The following is a 13,726-nucleotide window of genomic DNA, read 5'->3' as shown; positions in this document are numbered from 1 at the left end:
GGATTTCCATAAATTAAATGAAAAAACAAGATCATAAATGAATAATTTTAAATATTTTCATTCACACCCACCAGCTTATTTACCAATCAGCGTTTCACCGCATTTTTTATTTTTTTATGTATTTATTATTATAATTAAAAATGTGCTTCCAATGCGCGCAAACAAAAGAAAACAAACTGTAGCATTCCACCAAATAAACATTGAAGTGGAAAAATTGGAAATAATTTTTTGCAATCGAGTAAATAGCCGTGAATAAAGATAACAGTCATTCTTTGTTTGCTAGACAGTCACATATACATACAAACGCATGTGCGTGTATCTGTGCGAGTATGGATTTGTGCGTGGAAGAGTTCACGCCAGCTGACCGCTTCAGACATTTCTCATTTTTTAACTTAAAATTAGCTTATCTCAATTTTTCGTGTCGCGTGAAAGCAGACAGGCCAAAAGTTGTGGTGCGCCATTAAATGCTTAATTTCAACAATTTTAAATCTTGAACATTTTACTGTCTCTAATTACGCTCTCATTAATCGTAGATAAATAGAAAAAATGAAGTGCCGAATTGTGACTGCGAATTTTGTATATACGAATGGGCGAAGAGTGGGAGAGGCTTATAAATTGATGGTAATTAATCAGCTGTTTACTGCCATGGACGAGTGGAGCGACATTAAAGTCGACTGAATAATTAACTCAAAACTTAGAAGAAAGCCTATAAATAAAAAAATGCGAAAGTGCCTTCGTACATCTTGTTGAAATATGCATTATAAATTAGCTTCCAAATGGAGCTCATAAGGCAATAAATAACTTCAACAAACTTGGAAAAAATTTATTTCATTTCTATTTTTTGTTTTTTAAATTGTTTTTTTTTTTGTTCTAAAAAAATTAAGCTACTCCCAAACATTTCAAAAAACAACGTCTTGCAATTTGTTTTTTCGCGTGAATATTAAGATTTCTAGCTCTCGATACTCGCGAACAGCCAACGCAGAGTGGTTCGTGCGAAAAACATTGAGCGCCCAGATGCAACCACAGTTTTACTTTGTTTCTCATCTATAGTGATCGGTAAGGCTATTTTCAATGGGAACTATAAGCGACCGAAGTGAAACGGTAAATTAATGGGAATTATTGTAATTCGCGCAATCAATAACGATTGCCCTTCGAGCCGTCCAGTGATGATGGTGTCATTGTATTGGGTATGTGAATAAGTTTCCGTTCTTTCTTAGCCAGAGTTTCGAATTATTTAAACAATTAAATAATACATGATATTATGTGAAGTACGTGCCAGTTAAAGCTACAACTTTACTCCATCTTTCAGGCAGCATACGGATTGCTCTGACGAAAAATTCGAATTCTTTTGACTTGATCCATTTATTGAGCCAGTTTGAGATGCTCTCGTAAGCAGTGATTCGCTCTCCAATTAGGGCTAACTCCATTGATCGGAACAGATGGTAGTCCGAAGGTGCAATGTCTGGAGAATACGGCGGGTGGGGCAAGATTTCCCAATTCAGTCCCTCTAAATATTTCTGGACCGATTTAGCAATGCGTGGCCTAGCAGCAAAAGCAGTTTGTCATGTCTACCGTCCCATTCCAGCCGCTGTGCTTTGAGAGCTCGATTCAAACGCATAAGCTGCAGTCGATAACGATCGGCAGTGATGGATTTAAATGGTTTAAGGAGTTAATAATAGATGAGACCCTTCTGATCCCACTGGATGCAAAACATAACCTTTGAAGCATGAATTTTTTTTTTTTCGCAATCGATGGACCTGGTTCACATGGCAGGCTCCAACATTTTCGACGCTTAGGCCTATCCATGATCCATTATTAGATCCACCTTTCTTTTTTGCCATTCAAGAAACATCTCACACGACACCAAACGTCTCTCGATATCCCCCTCCTTCATTTGATGCCGCACTTAGTTACCTGCTTTCTGAACCATTCCCATCGCGTACCAACGTTTATCGACGGTTAATTTGTCAACATCCTGCTCTTTAGACATATCATCAAGAGTTCGACATTCATCCAAAAATTGTTGTAGTTGAGTTTCTTCGAATTTTTTCGGTGCTGCGATCTTTATCATTCACTTCGAAACTGCCACTTTGGAAGCGTCGAAACCACCCTTTACAAGTTATATTTTATGGAGCGTAATTACTGCAAATACGGATCAATAAACTACACGTTTCAGCTGCACTTTTCTTTAAAAGGTAATAATGAGGCATGACTTCCCGCAAATGCTGTTTTTTCGGGACGATCGTATACATTTTTGATATCAGCTAAGAAATGCTCTTTACGCTTCAAACGAATGTCAACTACTGCTAACGAGACCTTCAAATCAGCAGTATATTACTAGAGCGATCATAAAAATACTGTGGTTTCCAACAACAGGTGTTATGAATGAATGGATTGCGCTATCGAGAGATGATTAACGATTTTTTATGGGCGGAATTGGATGGTATTGACGGTACAATGATGGTACAACTTTTATTTTCAACAAGACAGCCTATGTGCCACACCAGCAACGAAACCATTGATCTTTTACGGGAAAAGTTTCCGGACCGTGTTATCTCTCGAAGAGGTGATAACAATTGGACACCGAGATCTTGTGATTGAACACCTTGTGACTTTTTTTCTTTGGAGCCACGTAAAAGAGAAGGTCTACGCCAAAAGCCCAGGGTCGACTCAAAACCTCAAAGATGGAATGCGTGAGGCTATCGAGGACAGAGGGCAGCCACTTTGCAATTCGGTTATGGAAAATTTCATGAAAAGATATTGTCCTGTAAGCGTGGCCGTGGTGGCCATTTGCCTGATGTTATTTTCCACTATTAACAGCATACCTTCCTCTTTATAATGAAATAAACATCCGATTATTTATATTAAAAAATAGCTTTTTTCTTTGAATGTCAAAATAACACCTCTTATTGGAAAACCCTTTACTATCTGCAGCGACACCTCTTTTACGAGGGTGGAGACTTAGTGCGGTTATTTCTAAATATTCTTACTTGTCCTCAACAAGACTTTTCTTCCTTAGTGCCGTGAGACTCTGGAATCGCATGAATAGGAGTAACTATAAAATGATAATCCACAATTATTTGAGTTCTGTAAATTGAATGTGATTGCCATTTGACTGTCTTGTTTTCTTGCTCTATATTTTCCTTTTTCATTTACAGCGGAATCGGCAGAAAAGACAGTTTCTTCAACATGTCTGACCGGACTTTTACAGTCTTAAAAATTAGCTTAGTCAAAGCGTGGACAAAATTACATGTCATTTGCAGTGCTTGACTGTCTTTGCTTCTTTTACCCAAAAAAAAAATCACAAGAAAGCGCCCAGTGGCTCTGTCATCGCACACTCACTGATATGATCCAGCTATAATCTTAGTGGTGGGTAAATAGCTCTACACTACTTTAAAAAAATCTACTGAAAATTGGTTTGGGTATTTCTATTAAAGTGAATTCCCCTAAGGTAAAGAAAACAATCGACGCAATATAAGAGCCAATTTAAAGGACACTCAAAGGCAAGATGTCTGTTATGAAATGTGCCAAAATGTCAAACCATGCATACTGAAAATATTTCGTAAGCGAAATATCTCGTATATTTAAGCGGGCTAGGATTTGAGTGACGAATGCCATTAAATGAAATAAGGCAAGCGCTTGGAGGACTATACTAAGTATGTATGTTTGTATACAGTTAGTTGACAATGCAAGTTTTGTTGTTTAAACAGCTTTAATGCATGCGTGCAGATATGAAACTTATATGCATGCTAATTAACTTTTGCGATGAAACTTTACAATGAAACTTTTAGTGAGACTTGCATTTGTGAGGTTGGTATTTTGCAGTTTCGCGCATACAAGGTTCAAAATGTAGCAAGAATTCGCTGCGGGAGCGAGAAGTTCAAATAGGAGGAGTGTTTTATATTTTTAGTAAACACGTCTCGGGGACTAATAAAAGCTGTAACTATAATATAAAGCTTCAGTAAAATTGGTGCATTCATATTTCAGATATGGCCGGATAAAGAAGCAGCTCAGAAAGAAAAAATCAGATATGTAGAAAATTGGGGGTTTCTCCGCAATTAACTTTGTCACTAACCAAGCAAAGACTCTGAGATCATTAGAGAGCATAGTTTAGCTGCATATTGGAATTTCGGCCTAGGAAAAACAATAATTTTTAGAGAAAAGAAGATGACAAACACTCTGACCGGCCGGCAGCGTACAGTGTGACATGCCCAATCATAGTAATCAATGACCGATTTTAATGAAATTTTGTATATGGCTACTTTCGCATAAGAAAGAAGAAATACGAAATGTCTTCACATAAAAAAGAAGAAGTACCTATCCTGATCCACGGTCACGCCTCACACTCTTGGAAGCAGCAATGTTAAAAATTATCCAATTTTTATTAGGTTTATAGTGAATTATAAAGAAGATTGGTGCCCAGGGAGACCTACCACCCACACAAAATGTGGCTTGCAGCAAATTCGCATCCATTTTTTCAAAAAATTCGATATTACGTCTACAATCTCGTTGCTATGGAATGAACTCCAAGCCAGGTTTGCAATTTTTTCTTCTTCATTTAAACTTGTATTAAATTGGGCTTCTATTAGATTTCTGTTTCCGAGTACCAAACCTTAAACAAATCAAACATTTCTAAAGAAGTAGCACCTGTTACGAATTAATAAGGAATAAAGGTTAGCAAATATAATTGGGCGGTCGCCGTAACCGAATGGGTTGGTGCGTGACTACCATTCGGAATTCAGGGAGAATGTAGGTTCGAGTCTCGGTGAAAGACCAAAATTAAGAAAAAGTTGTTTCTAATAGCGGTCGTCGCTCGCCAGGCAATGGAAAACCTCCGAGTGTATTTCTGGCATGAAAAAGCTCCTCATAAAAATATCTGTCGCTCGGAGCCCGTTTGAAACTGTATGTCACTTCATTTGTGGAACAACATCAAGACGCACGCCACAAATAGGAGGAGAAGCTCAGTCAAACACCTAAAAAGGATATACGAGCCAATTATATATTTATATAAATATGATTGAAAACTACTCTGAAACAGACTGTGCTCCAACAAATGGCAATATTTTAACAGCGTATATATGCGGTTTTCTTTGTATTTTACATGATTTCCTTTTTTTATATTCGACCTTATGCCTTTTCTAATGACATGATACACGAAACGGAAAATTATAATTGGATAGTAGAGAAAGAGATGAAATGCTAAGTATAAGCAGATTTGAGTACATAAAAGTTAAAGATAACTGCTTTAAAAATAAAAAAGTTACAGCCCTCTAACAAGACGCATTCATTAAAGGTGGTGGCACCAGACCAACGAGAACGTTTTGTAAATTAGAAATGCCGCAACGAAAGAAAGTTGAAATGAATAAGGAAAGAACGATATATGTTGCACAACTGACATGATGATGGAACTAGACATCCGTTTGTATGCGGCGAGAGAAAAACACAAAATAAGTCAGCTGGTCAACCGATACCACCTTTAATATATTCGCCTTGCTTTTTACAGACAGCTTACAAACAATTAACTTTTAAAATAAAAATTCTTTTTTTTAAACTTCTACTTTAGAAACGAATTTTAAATATTAAACAGAGAATATTGTAATCAAATATTTATGATCGGTCCTCAACCCATTCTTATTATTATCACTTTCATTGTTGCTATATTTTGAAAGATGTATATTTGAAAGGGAGATACATTCCAAAAATGATTGGAGTACCATCCACGACTGCTCTTAACAATCTCTTTAATCACCTTGGAATGCCTAAGATCACCATAACATGGATGGCTAAAACGCTCGCAAAACTTCAAATTCAACAGCGGTTTTGAAAGTTCATGTGAGTTTTTGAATCTGTGTTTCGGACTCAGGAATGAATTAAGGGGATTATTTTCGGAGATGAACTTTGTGTTCACTGAAAGAAGTTAAGTCGAAGGGAGTTAAGGAAGTGTATGCAGTAGCATAGAAATGTTGCAGCAGCGCCTAAGAAGTACAAGATTTTACAATCGGCTGGCAAATTGATGTTTAGTGGTGTTTAAGGATAATCATTGGTCGGAGAGGAAAAATATGTCGATGACACGGAAAAATGTTAAATTATATTTTCAGAAAATCAATGCATGCTTTGAATGAAGCTAGAAGGTGAAGATACGATGCATGCACCCTTCATATTATTACCTTTATTTAGTTAGTAGTTAATTGAAGTCGTATATTTCTGCAAATGTTAAAGATCTAGCTAATTATTTTTATTAAAAGAAAAAAACAAATAATAATTGGTGCGTGACTATTCTGTTAAGTGCTTAGTTGAGCTCTTCCTCCTATTTATGGTGTACGCCTTGTTGTTATTCCACAACTGGGGGGACCTACAGTTTTAAGCCGACTCGGAGCGGCAATTGGTTTCTTATGAGGAGTTTTTTTATAGCAGAAGTTTGCCTTTGCCTGCCGAGTCGCCGTAGCCGAATGGGTTGAATTTATATATATATGAAGGGTTTTCCAAAAACAGGTGTTAAAGGTGAATGCATTGCGCTTTCGAGAGATGATTAACAATTTTTTATGGCCGGAATTGGATGGTATTGATCTGGATAACTTTTATTTTCAACAAGACAGCGCTATGTGCCACACAAGCAACGAAACCATTGATATTTTTCGGGAAAAGTTTCCGAACCGTGTTATCTCTCGAAGAGGTGATCACAATTGGATACCGAGATCTTGTGATTTCACACCTCCTGACTTTTTTCTTTGGAGCCACGTGAAAGAGAAGGTCTATGCCAACAGCCCAGGGTCGATTCAAAACCTCAAAGATGGAATTCGTGAGGCCACTTTGCAATTCGGTTATGGAAAATTTCATGAAAAGGATATTGTCCTGTAAGCGTAGTCGTGGTGGTCAGTTGCCTGATATTATTTTCCACTATTAACGGCATACCTTCCTCTTTATAATGAAATAAGCATCCGATCATTTACATCCAAATATTGCATTATTAAAAAACTCTGTATATAGGTATTGAGAGAGAAAGTATAGAGCAGCAAAAATATGAGGTGTGTTTAAAAAGGAAATATACTTTTTATTACTCGCAAAAAATGTATCATCAGTATCTGTTTGGCCCCTTGCAAGTAATCACCTCAGGGAATTAATACATTCGTACTGAAATTTTTTCCACTCCTCGAACCACATCTTATCAAAAAGTGCTGTTAAATGACTTGAGCCGGTGAAGTTAGGCGCGAAATATTAAAAGTCACCGGACTTTCTGAACACACCTGGTTTAATTATTTCATGCTTCATTGCAAACCTTTTCCTCCTCAGTTTGAGGACCTTTTGATTTCCTTCGTACCTTTCTTACATGCAAACTAATTTGGTTGCAAAAATTTGATGACTCAAGGAATAAAATGTGAAAAACTCAATTTGTAGTTGGATTAAAAGTAGAAAGAAAAAATTAAAAAAAAAACATAACTAAGAGTAAAAATTAAAAACGTTAGCCAAATTGTAGCTCCCCTACATATGAGGCGTTAAGAAAAAAATTTAATTAATTATCGAGCAGCAACAAAATATTTCCAACTACAAGTGGCGGCAAGTCAGGCAATTAAATTTTCTGCAACTCTCAGCAACATTTTTAGATGGAAGCGTCAGTTGAGTATAGCGAAGTGAAACTAAAGTAAAAGTTAGTGCAGCGAAATTGAATCAGTGCGTTTAATGTTGTTAGTGAAATGTTTAATGTAATCACGGGAAATCGTAGCAAATGAAGAGAATTGAATAGGTGACTTGAAGTGTTGATTCAAAAATATGCTTACTAGATTGAAGCACTGGACTTCAGCAAATAAATAATTGTTTGCAGCTTTGCAGGTGCGTTTGTTTATGAGAGACATTCGAACTGAGTGATCAAAAGTCGTTTCCACAATAAACCCTGAAAGCAAGGCTATAATAAAATATATGTGGTGGAACAGCACCACTTTGGAGGTGGCAATTGAATATATGGAGCTTTTGAACGAGCTGATAGTACGAAGTAAGTAAGACGAAGTAAGACTCTAAGGTAGGAGTCAAGTTCAGTGAACTGACGAGCTGACAATAGAAGGAAATCATAAACAATCAGTAAATTTTGCCAGGCGCTCTAGTGTTTCCATGCAAATTTCGGTTCTTAGTGAATAATTAAATGGCAGATGACAAGGCAAATCAAACCAAATATTAATGAAAAAAAATATATAATAGGTCTATTTATAAGTTCGTGCGGTTTTACAACAGATGGCGTAACTTGATTATTATTCCATCGATCCACATTTCCAAACATTCATTGGAGAGCTACTGTCGTAAGGCACAAACGTCAGTATAAGTTTTTTATTTGAAGCGTAAACAACAATATTTTTACCACACTTGAAAATGTCGAATTTCGTGCCAAATAATGTGTTTTTGCGGGGAATTCTTCTTCATTATTTTAATATGAAGAAAAAAGCAGCCGAAAGTCATCGTATCTTGGTGGAAGTTTATGGTGAGCATGCTCTATCTGAGCGAACGTGCCAGAAGTGGTTTGCACGCTTTAAAAGTGGTGATTTTGGCTTGGAAGACGAAGAACGCGAGGGTGCGCCGCCAAAGTTCATGGATACCGAATTGGAGGAATTGCTCGATCAAGATCCGGCTCAAACGCAAGAAGAGGTTGCAAAAACTTTGGGAGTTGATCAATCAACCATTTCCAAACGTTTAAAAGCCATGGGAATGATCCGAAAGGTAGGCCATTGGGTGCCGTATGAATTGAAGCCAAGAGACGTTGAACGCCGTTTTATGGCATGCGAACAACTGCTTCAACGGCACAAAAGAAAGGGTTTTTTGCATCGAATTGTGACTGGCGATGAAAAGTGGGTCCATTACGACAATCCAAAACGTCGGGCAACGTATGGATACCCTGGCCATGCTTCAACATCGACGTCGGCGCAGAATATTCATGGCCTGAAGGTTATGCTGTGTATCTGGTGGGACCAGCTGGGTGTTGTGTATTATGAGCTACTGAAACCGAATGAAACGATTACGGGGGATGTCTACCGACGACAATTGATGCGTTTGAGCCGAGCACTGCGAGAAAAACGGCCGCAATACGCCGATAGACACGACAAAGTTATTTTGCAACATGACAATGCTCGGCCACATGTTGCACAAGTGGTCAAAACATACTTAGAAACGCTCAAATGGGATGTCCTACCCCACCCGCCGTATAGTCCAGACCTTGCGCCATCCGATTACTATCTCTTCCGATCGATGCAACATGGCCTGGCTGACCAGCACTTCCGTAATTACGATGAAGTCAAAAAATGGATCGATTCGTGGATTGCGGCAAAACCGACCGAATTTTTCACAAAGGGAATCCGTGAATTGCCAGAAAGATGGGAAAAAGTAGTAGTAAGCGATGGACAATATTTTGAATATTAAATTTGTAACCATTTTACGTCAATAAAGTTTCAAATTTCGAAAAAAAACCGCACGAAATTATTCATAGTCCTATTATATAATCTTAGTTGATCATTCTTCCAATACCCCAGTACTACTTACTTGCTATGTATGTAGTTATTTTTACACTGTAGAAAGATCAAATTTTTCCTACATAACAAGTAACCGGCACTGGACTCTGATGGAGGAGACAAAAAATAATCATATAAGTATGCGGAGTATAAATATACCCTAACTCCCCAGTAAATGTGTCGTTTTTGTCCGTTTTTGGCAAGGAAAAAAAATACTGATAGCGCAGGGATATGAAATGGTTGAAAATGTACCACAAAAATTTTAATTGGAGGAAAAATAAATCTATAATTTTCGCATAAAATTTTTGTACAAATTGCTTAAAACTGGTTTATGGTCGGTCTTTAGCTCCGGGGCGATGCTACGACTACTAACATGCCAGTCAACTCTGATGATTTCTATGATATGATCGACATTATAGATATTTTCTTTAACATCAAAAATGCCTGAACGGAATCGACTAAATAAAAATTGCACATTATTAGCTGTTACAGTATCGGCACCAAAAAACCATTCACAATTTCAGCAGCATTCAACGTGGATTGCATTTTTGCCCTTAACAAAGAGAAGCTGTATAACGCACCAGTTTTTCTCTTTGCTGACAAAAAACAGCATAAGAAGTTTTTAGTGTAAAATATCACCTTGACAACGTGCATAAACTTTAAATTGTTTTATCGATACTTTACGATATATCAATCACTATAATTATCTAAAGAGAAAATAATGGACTTATTTTTCCCCAAACCGTTATTTGTCATAAAATTTTATTATGAGCCTCTTAATAAACCAAAGCTCAGAGTTCAATTGAAGCACCAGAAATAACTTGAATTGAAAAATGTGCATTATGAAATAATAAACTAATGGAGGATGGCCTATTGAAATAAAAAATTGCATCGAGTTGCTTTCGAAAAAAAAAATAATTAGGAAAAAATGTGATAAAAATTTCCCAAAAATTTTAATAAGGAATTAAATTTTCTAAAAAAAAATTTTTTCAAGAATTATTTATTATCATAACAAAAAAACAAAAAAAATAAATGTTGGAAATTCCGAAGATACTTTACTTTCAAAAACTTCATTCTAAAATTTATAAAATTAAAAAGTCTTACAAATATTAATTTTTTTTTTGTAACTTTTTCAATTGACTACTTACTATACTCAAGCCTACAAATAAACCAATTCTTAGAAAAATTTACCACAACATCAGAGCACATTGTTCACTTGACATGGAATCGCTCTATTATCTCAGATGCAAAAATAAACGGCAAAAAGAAGAGTAGATCACAAATTACAATATATAACTGCGTGCAATAAAATAAATTTGAATAAATAGACAATCGAATTTTTTAAGCATTTCATTATCAAAATGCAGTACTTTGATCGCCTCTGGAAGTGCAAATTGGGTCGTCCAGCTAACATTACAATGGGTGATAAGGTCAAAATTCTGTAAACTTTTCTAAATTATAATCCATATAAATAAAATAAAAGCTCCAGCCGAAAGTTTCTGCTGCAGGTGCTGCGTTTATTTTTAACTTGTATGGAAAGTTTGTTGAGATCTAAAAAAAATTGTTGTAGTTTAATCATTTGATCGGCTGGGCGTGTTCAAACTTAGCTTACATGTAGAATGTACGAGTATACAAGTATTAGATACATACATACATATATGATAGGAAAGATATTTGCTACAAGTCGCCCAATTATGGTCCGATCTGGTTCTTATTCAGATTCAAAATATTTTTGGACTCGCCTGGTGGCACTAGTGGAAAATGTCGTTTTTCACCAATTAATATCTTATATTCAATGAACTTAAACCTTTATAAGCATATTTTAGCTACAATTAGAATTTATTATTATATTATCGTGAATTTGCCAATGAGAAAATATTTCATGAAAAAATAGGGGAACAATTTGTTGTACGGCTTTGCAAGGAATGGAGTTAATTTTTAATTTGTATTTAAATTTATTTCTGTTTTCTGTAATCTGTAAAGGAAACGTTTATATTTTTAATGTATTACAACACGGGTATGGGCTTCAAGTAGTTATATGGTAATTCATATATGAACCCAAGTTCTTCTACCTTCTGAATCACCAATGAAGATATCTACTCTAATAATGGAATTAAAAACCGCATCATCGAATGATGAGATACCACCTTCATCAAAAAGTTGCCGTAACAACCGTCAAGTGACGCTCAGAGTCAATGGATTTGAGTTCTGTTTTTTTATTAGGTTGCCACATCTGTGATTAACATTCTTAGTTGTTGTATCACCATTGCCTGACATTTGTGAATGGTACGCCGTTTTGAGTAAATCTGCCTCTGAACGTACTTTAAATTTCTCGCAGTTTTAAAAATGGATTTGAATTTGCTGCAACGAGTGGGTATGAAATTTTAGGTTAAAAGTCAAGTTACCGGGAAAGTCGTCGACCCGTTAAGGGCATTATTGACTATCTGTACTACCTGCTGAGTACATTCAATTATATTATTCCTTGTAATAATATTATGTTATACCTTTTTCGATGGCTAACGCGGTACATAATAGTTTTTAAAATAACTTGCAGAATCGTTTCCATACAAACTTTTTTGATGATGGCGAATGATGTGATGCAGCAAATACTTATTGAAAAATCGTACATTTAAAACTTTATAAAGCAATCATTTTTAATTGCCAAAATTTGGTTCAAATCTTATTGCTAATTTTTATAAACTGATATGCCTCTTGACTGAAAACAGAAAACACATCGTAATCTTGAATTAAATTGAAAAAGTGGACTTACAAGCAATAACAAAAAAAATTTTTTTTTCGTTCAACAATCTTTAAAATTGAATATTTGAGATACGGTTAAGTTTTGGAAATCATGTCACATAACCAAATTAATTAGAAGGGACCTAAATAATAATATTCTTAGGTAACTTGGACGATTTCTTCTGTAACCCTTCTTTTTTAGGTGTTGGACAGAAGATCTTTTTTAATTTGCGATGCGCAACTTAATATTCTCTTACAAGTGAAAGAACTGGTTAATGCCGTCTCAGAATGACCGAAGATTTTATATAAGGAAATATTTTATGACAGGAATGCATTCTACAACTTTCCATTGCCAGCCGAAGGACGAACTGGGAATAGAAGTCGCGATCTAGAATTATATTATTATAATATATATTAAAAAAAATTATATTATAAAATATTTTTAAACCTTCTATACGAAATAAATTCGTTAATATTAAAGGAAAATAAACTTTTTATTTTAAATTCACTTGAAAAATATAACAGGATTCACGCATCACCGTCAGTTTTCGGATAATTGAACACTGCTTTAACATTTTTGCAAAAGAGCCACACATCTAATTGGCGTTATAATCTGATTTCAACCAAAATAAAATAAGCTGCTAAGTACCAAAGTGGATTTAACGAAATGCTTGCAGTTTATTTTTGTTTTTTTGTATTCGTTTTTTTTTTATATTTTTTTATGCTCAAATGTATTTTTCATCGCATTGGAAGGCACAGCGTTAGTCGTGAATTAAGTATTCCTTTTGCCGCCGGTTAGCTGACACCTGCCCGTTGACTCACTCACACTCAAAATCACTGCTAAAGCTTTGCTGTTTTATTTCTATCTACAACACATTAATACACCTACAAGCAAAAGAAAATTATAAACAAAGTCAACAAACACATACGCAATATAATATCTGTGCATATGTACACCCACACTTTCACAAATGAATTTTTCCGCGAAGTTTCGCACAACACCTTCGTACACACACAATAAATATTATTCTATACGATTAGGTATGTAAGTACGCATGTGTGTGTGTGTGTTTGTTGGCAGCTTCCTCCACCACTATGACGATTTCACACCAACCATTAAAAGTAGGAGAGTAGAGGCACACATATACAAATGATTATATATGTATGTATGTCTCTTAATGAAATTCTTCACTTTTCTTCCGATTTTCCATGTTTTCTAACCGTTCGTTTCAAGTTTTGCCGCGTGACTGAAAATTCTGTTGGGGAAAACTGCGTCGAGCTGGGCAAAAATTTCTTTTCATGAAAAGCTTTTGCATCGGAACACACTGGAATGGAACAGTACTCACTCGTACAGTATTTATTCGCATGTATGAATGTATGTATGTATGTATGTATGTACGTACACATATATGTCGAAGCACCAGGCACCAGCGCTGACACACAAACATACTAACGCATGGGTAACGCAAATAAAATCAACAGTACACTTTGGCGGGAGT

The 13,726-nt window shown here is 35.7% G+C and overlaps 1 protein-coding gene across 5 annotated transcripts in view; it reads right to left on the bottom strand.

Annotated features, from left to right (window-relative positions):
• LOC128865723 (protein qui-1) overlaps positions 1-13,461 on the bottom strand; it is a 317,735-nt gene extending 304,274 nt beyond the window's left edge. For 3 of the 5 annotated variants that reach the window (XM_054106016.1, XM_054106015.1, XM_054106012.1), the window contains exon 1: positions 13,157-13,461. The gene's annotated coding sequence lies outside the window, so the exon portion shown is untranslated. The remainder of the gene's footprint in view (positions 1-13,156) is intronic. The other 2 variants (XM_054106013.1, XM_054106014.1) reach the window with 2 other exon arrangements.
• Positions 13,462-13,726: the final 265 nt, after the last annotated feature.

This window comes from Anastrepha ludens, chromosome 6 (assembly GCF_028408465.1).
Source record: "Anastrepha ludens isolate Willacy chromosome 6, idAnaLude1.1, whole genome shotgun sequence".
In the NCBI taxonomy this organism is placed as follows: domain Eukaryota; kingdom Metazoa; phylum Arthropoda; class Insecta; order Diptera; family Tephritidae; genus Anastrepha; species Anastrepha ludens.
Note: the sequence above shows the minus strand (reverse complement) of the source record. Positions and strands in the feature narration are given on the sequence as shown.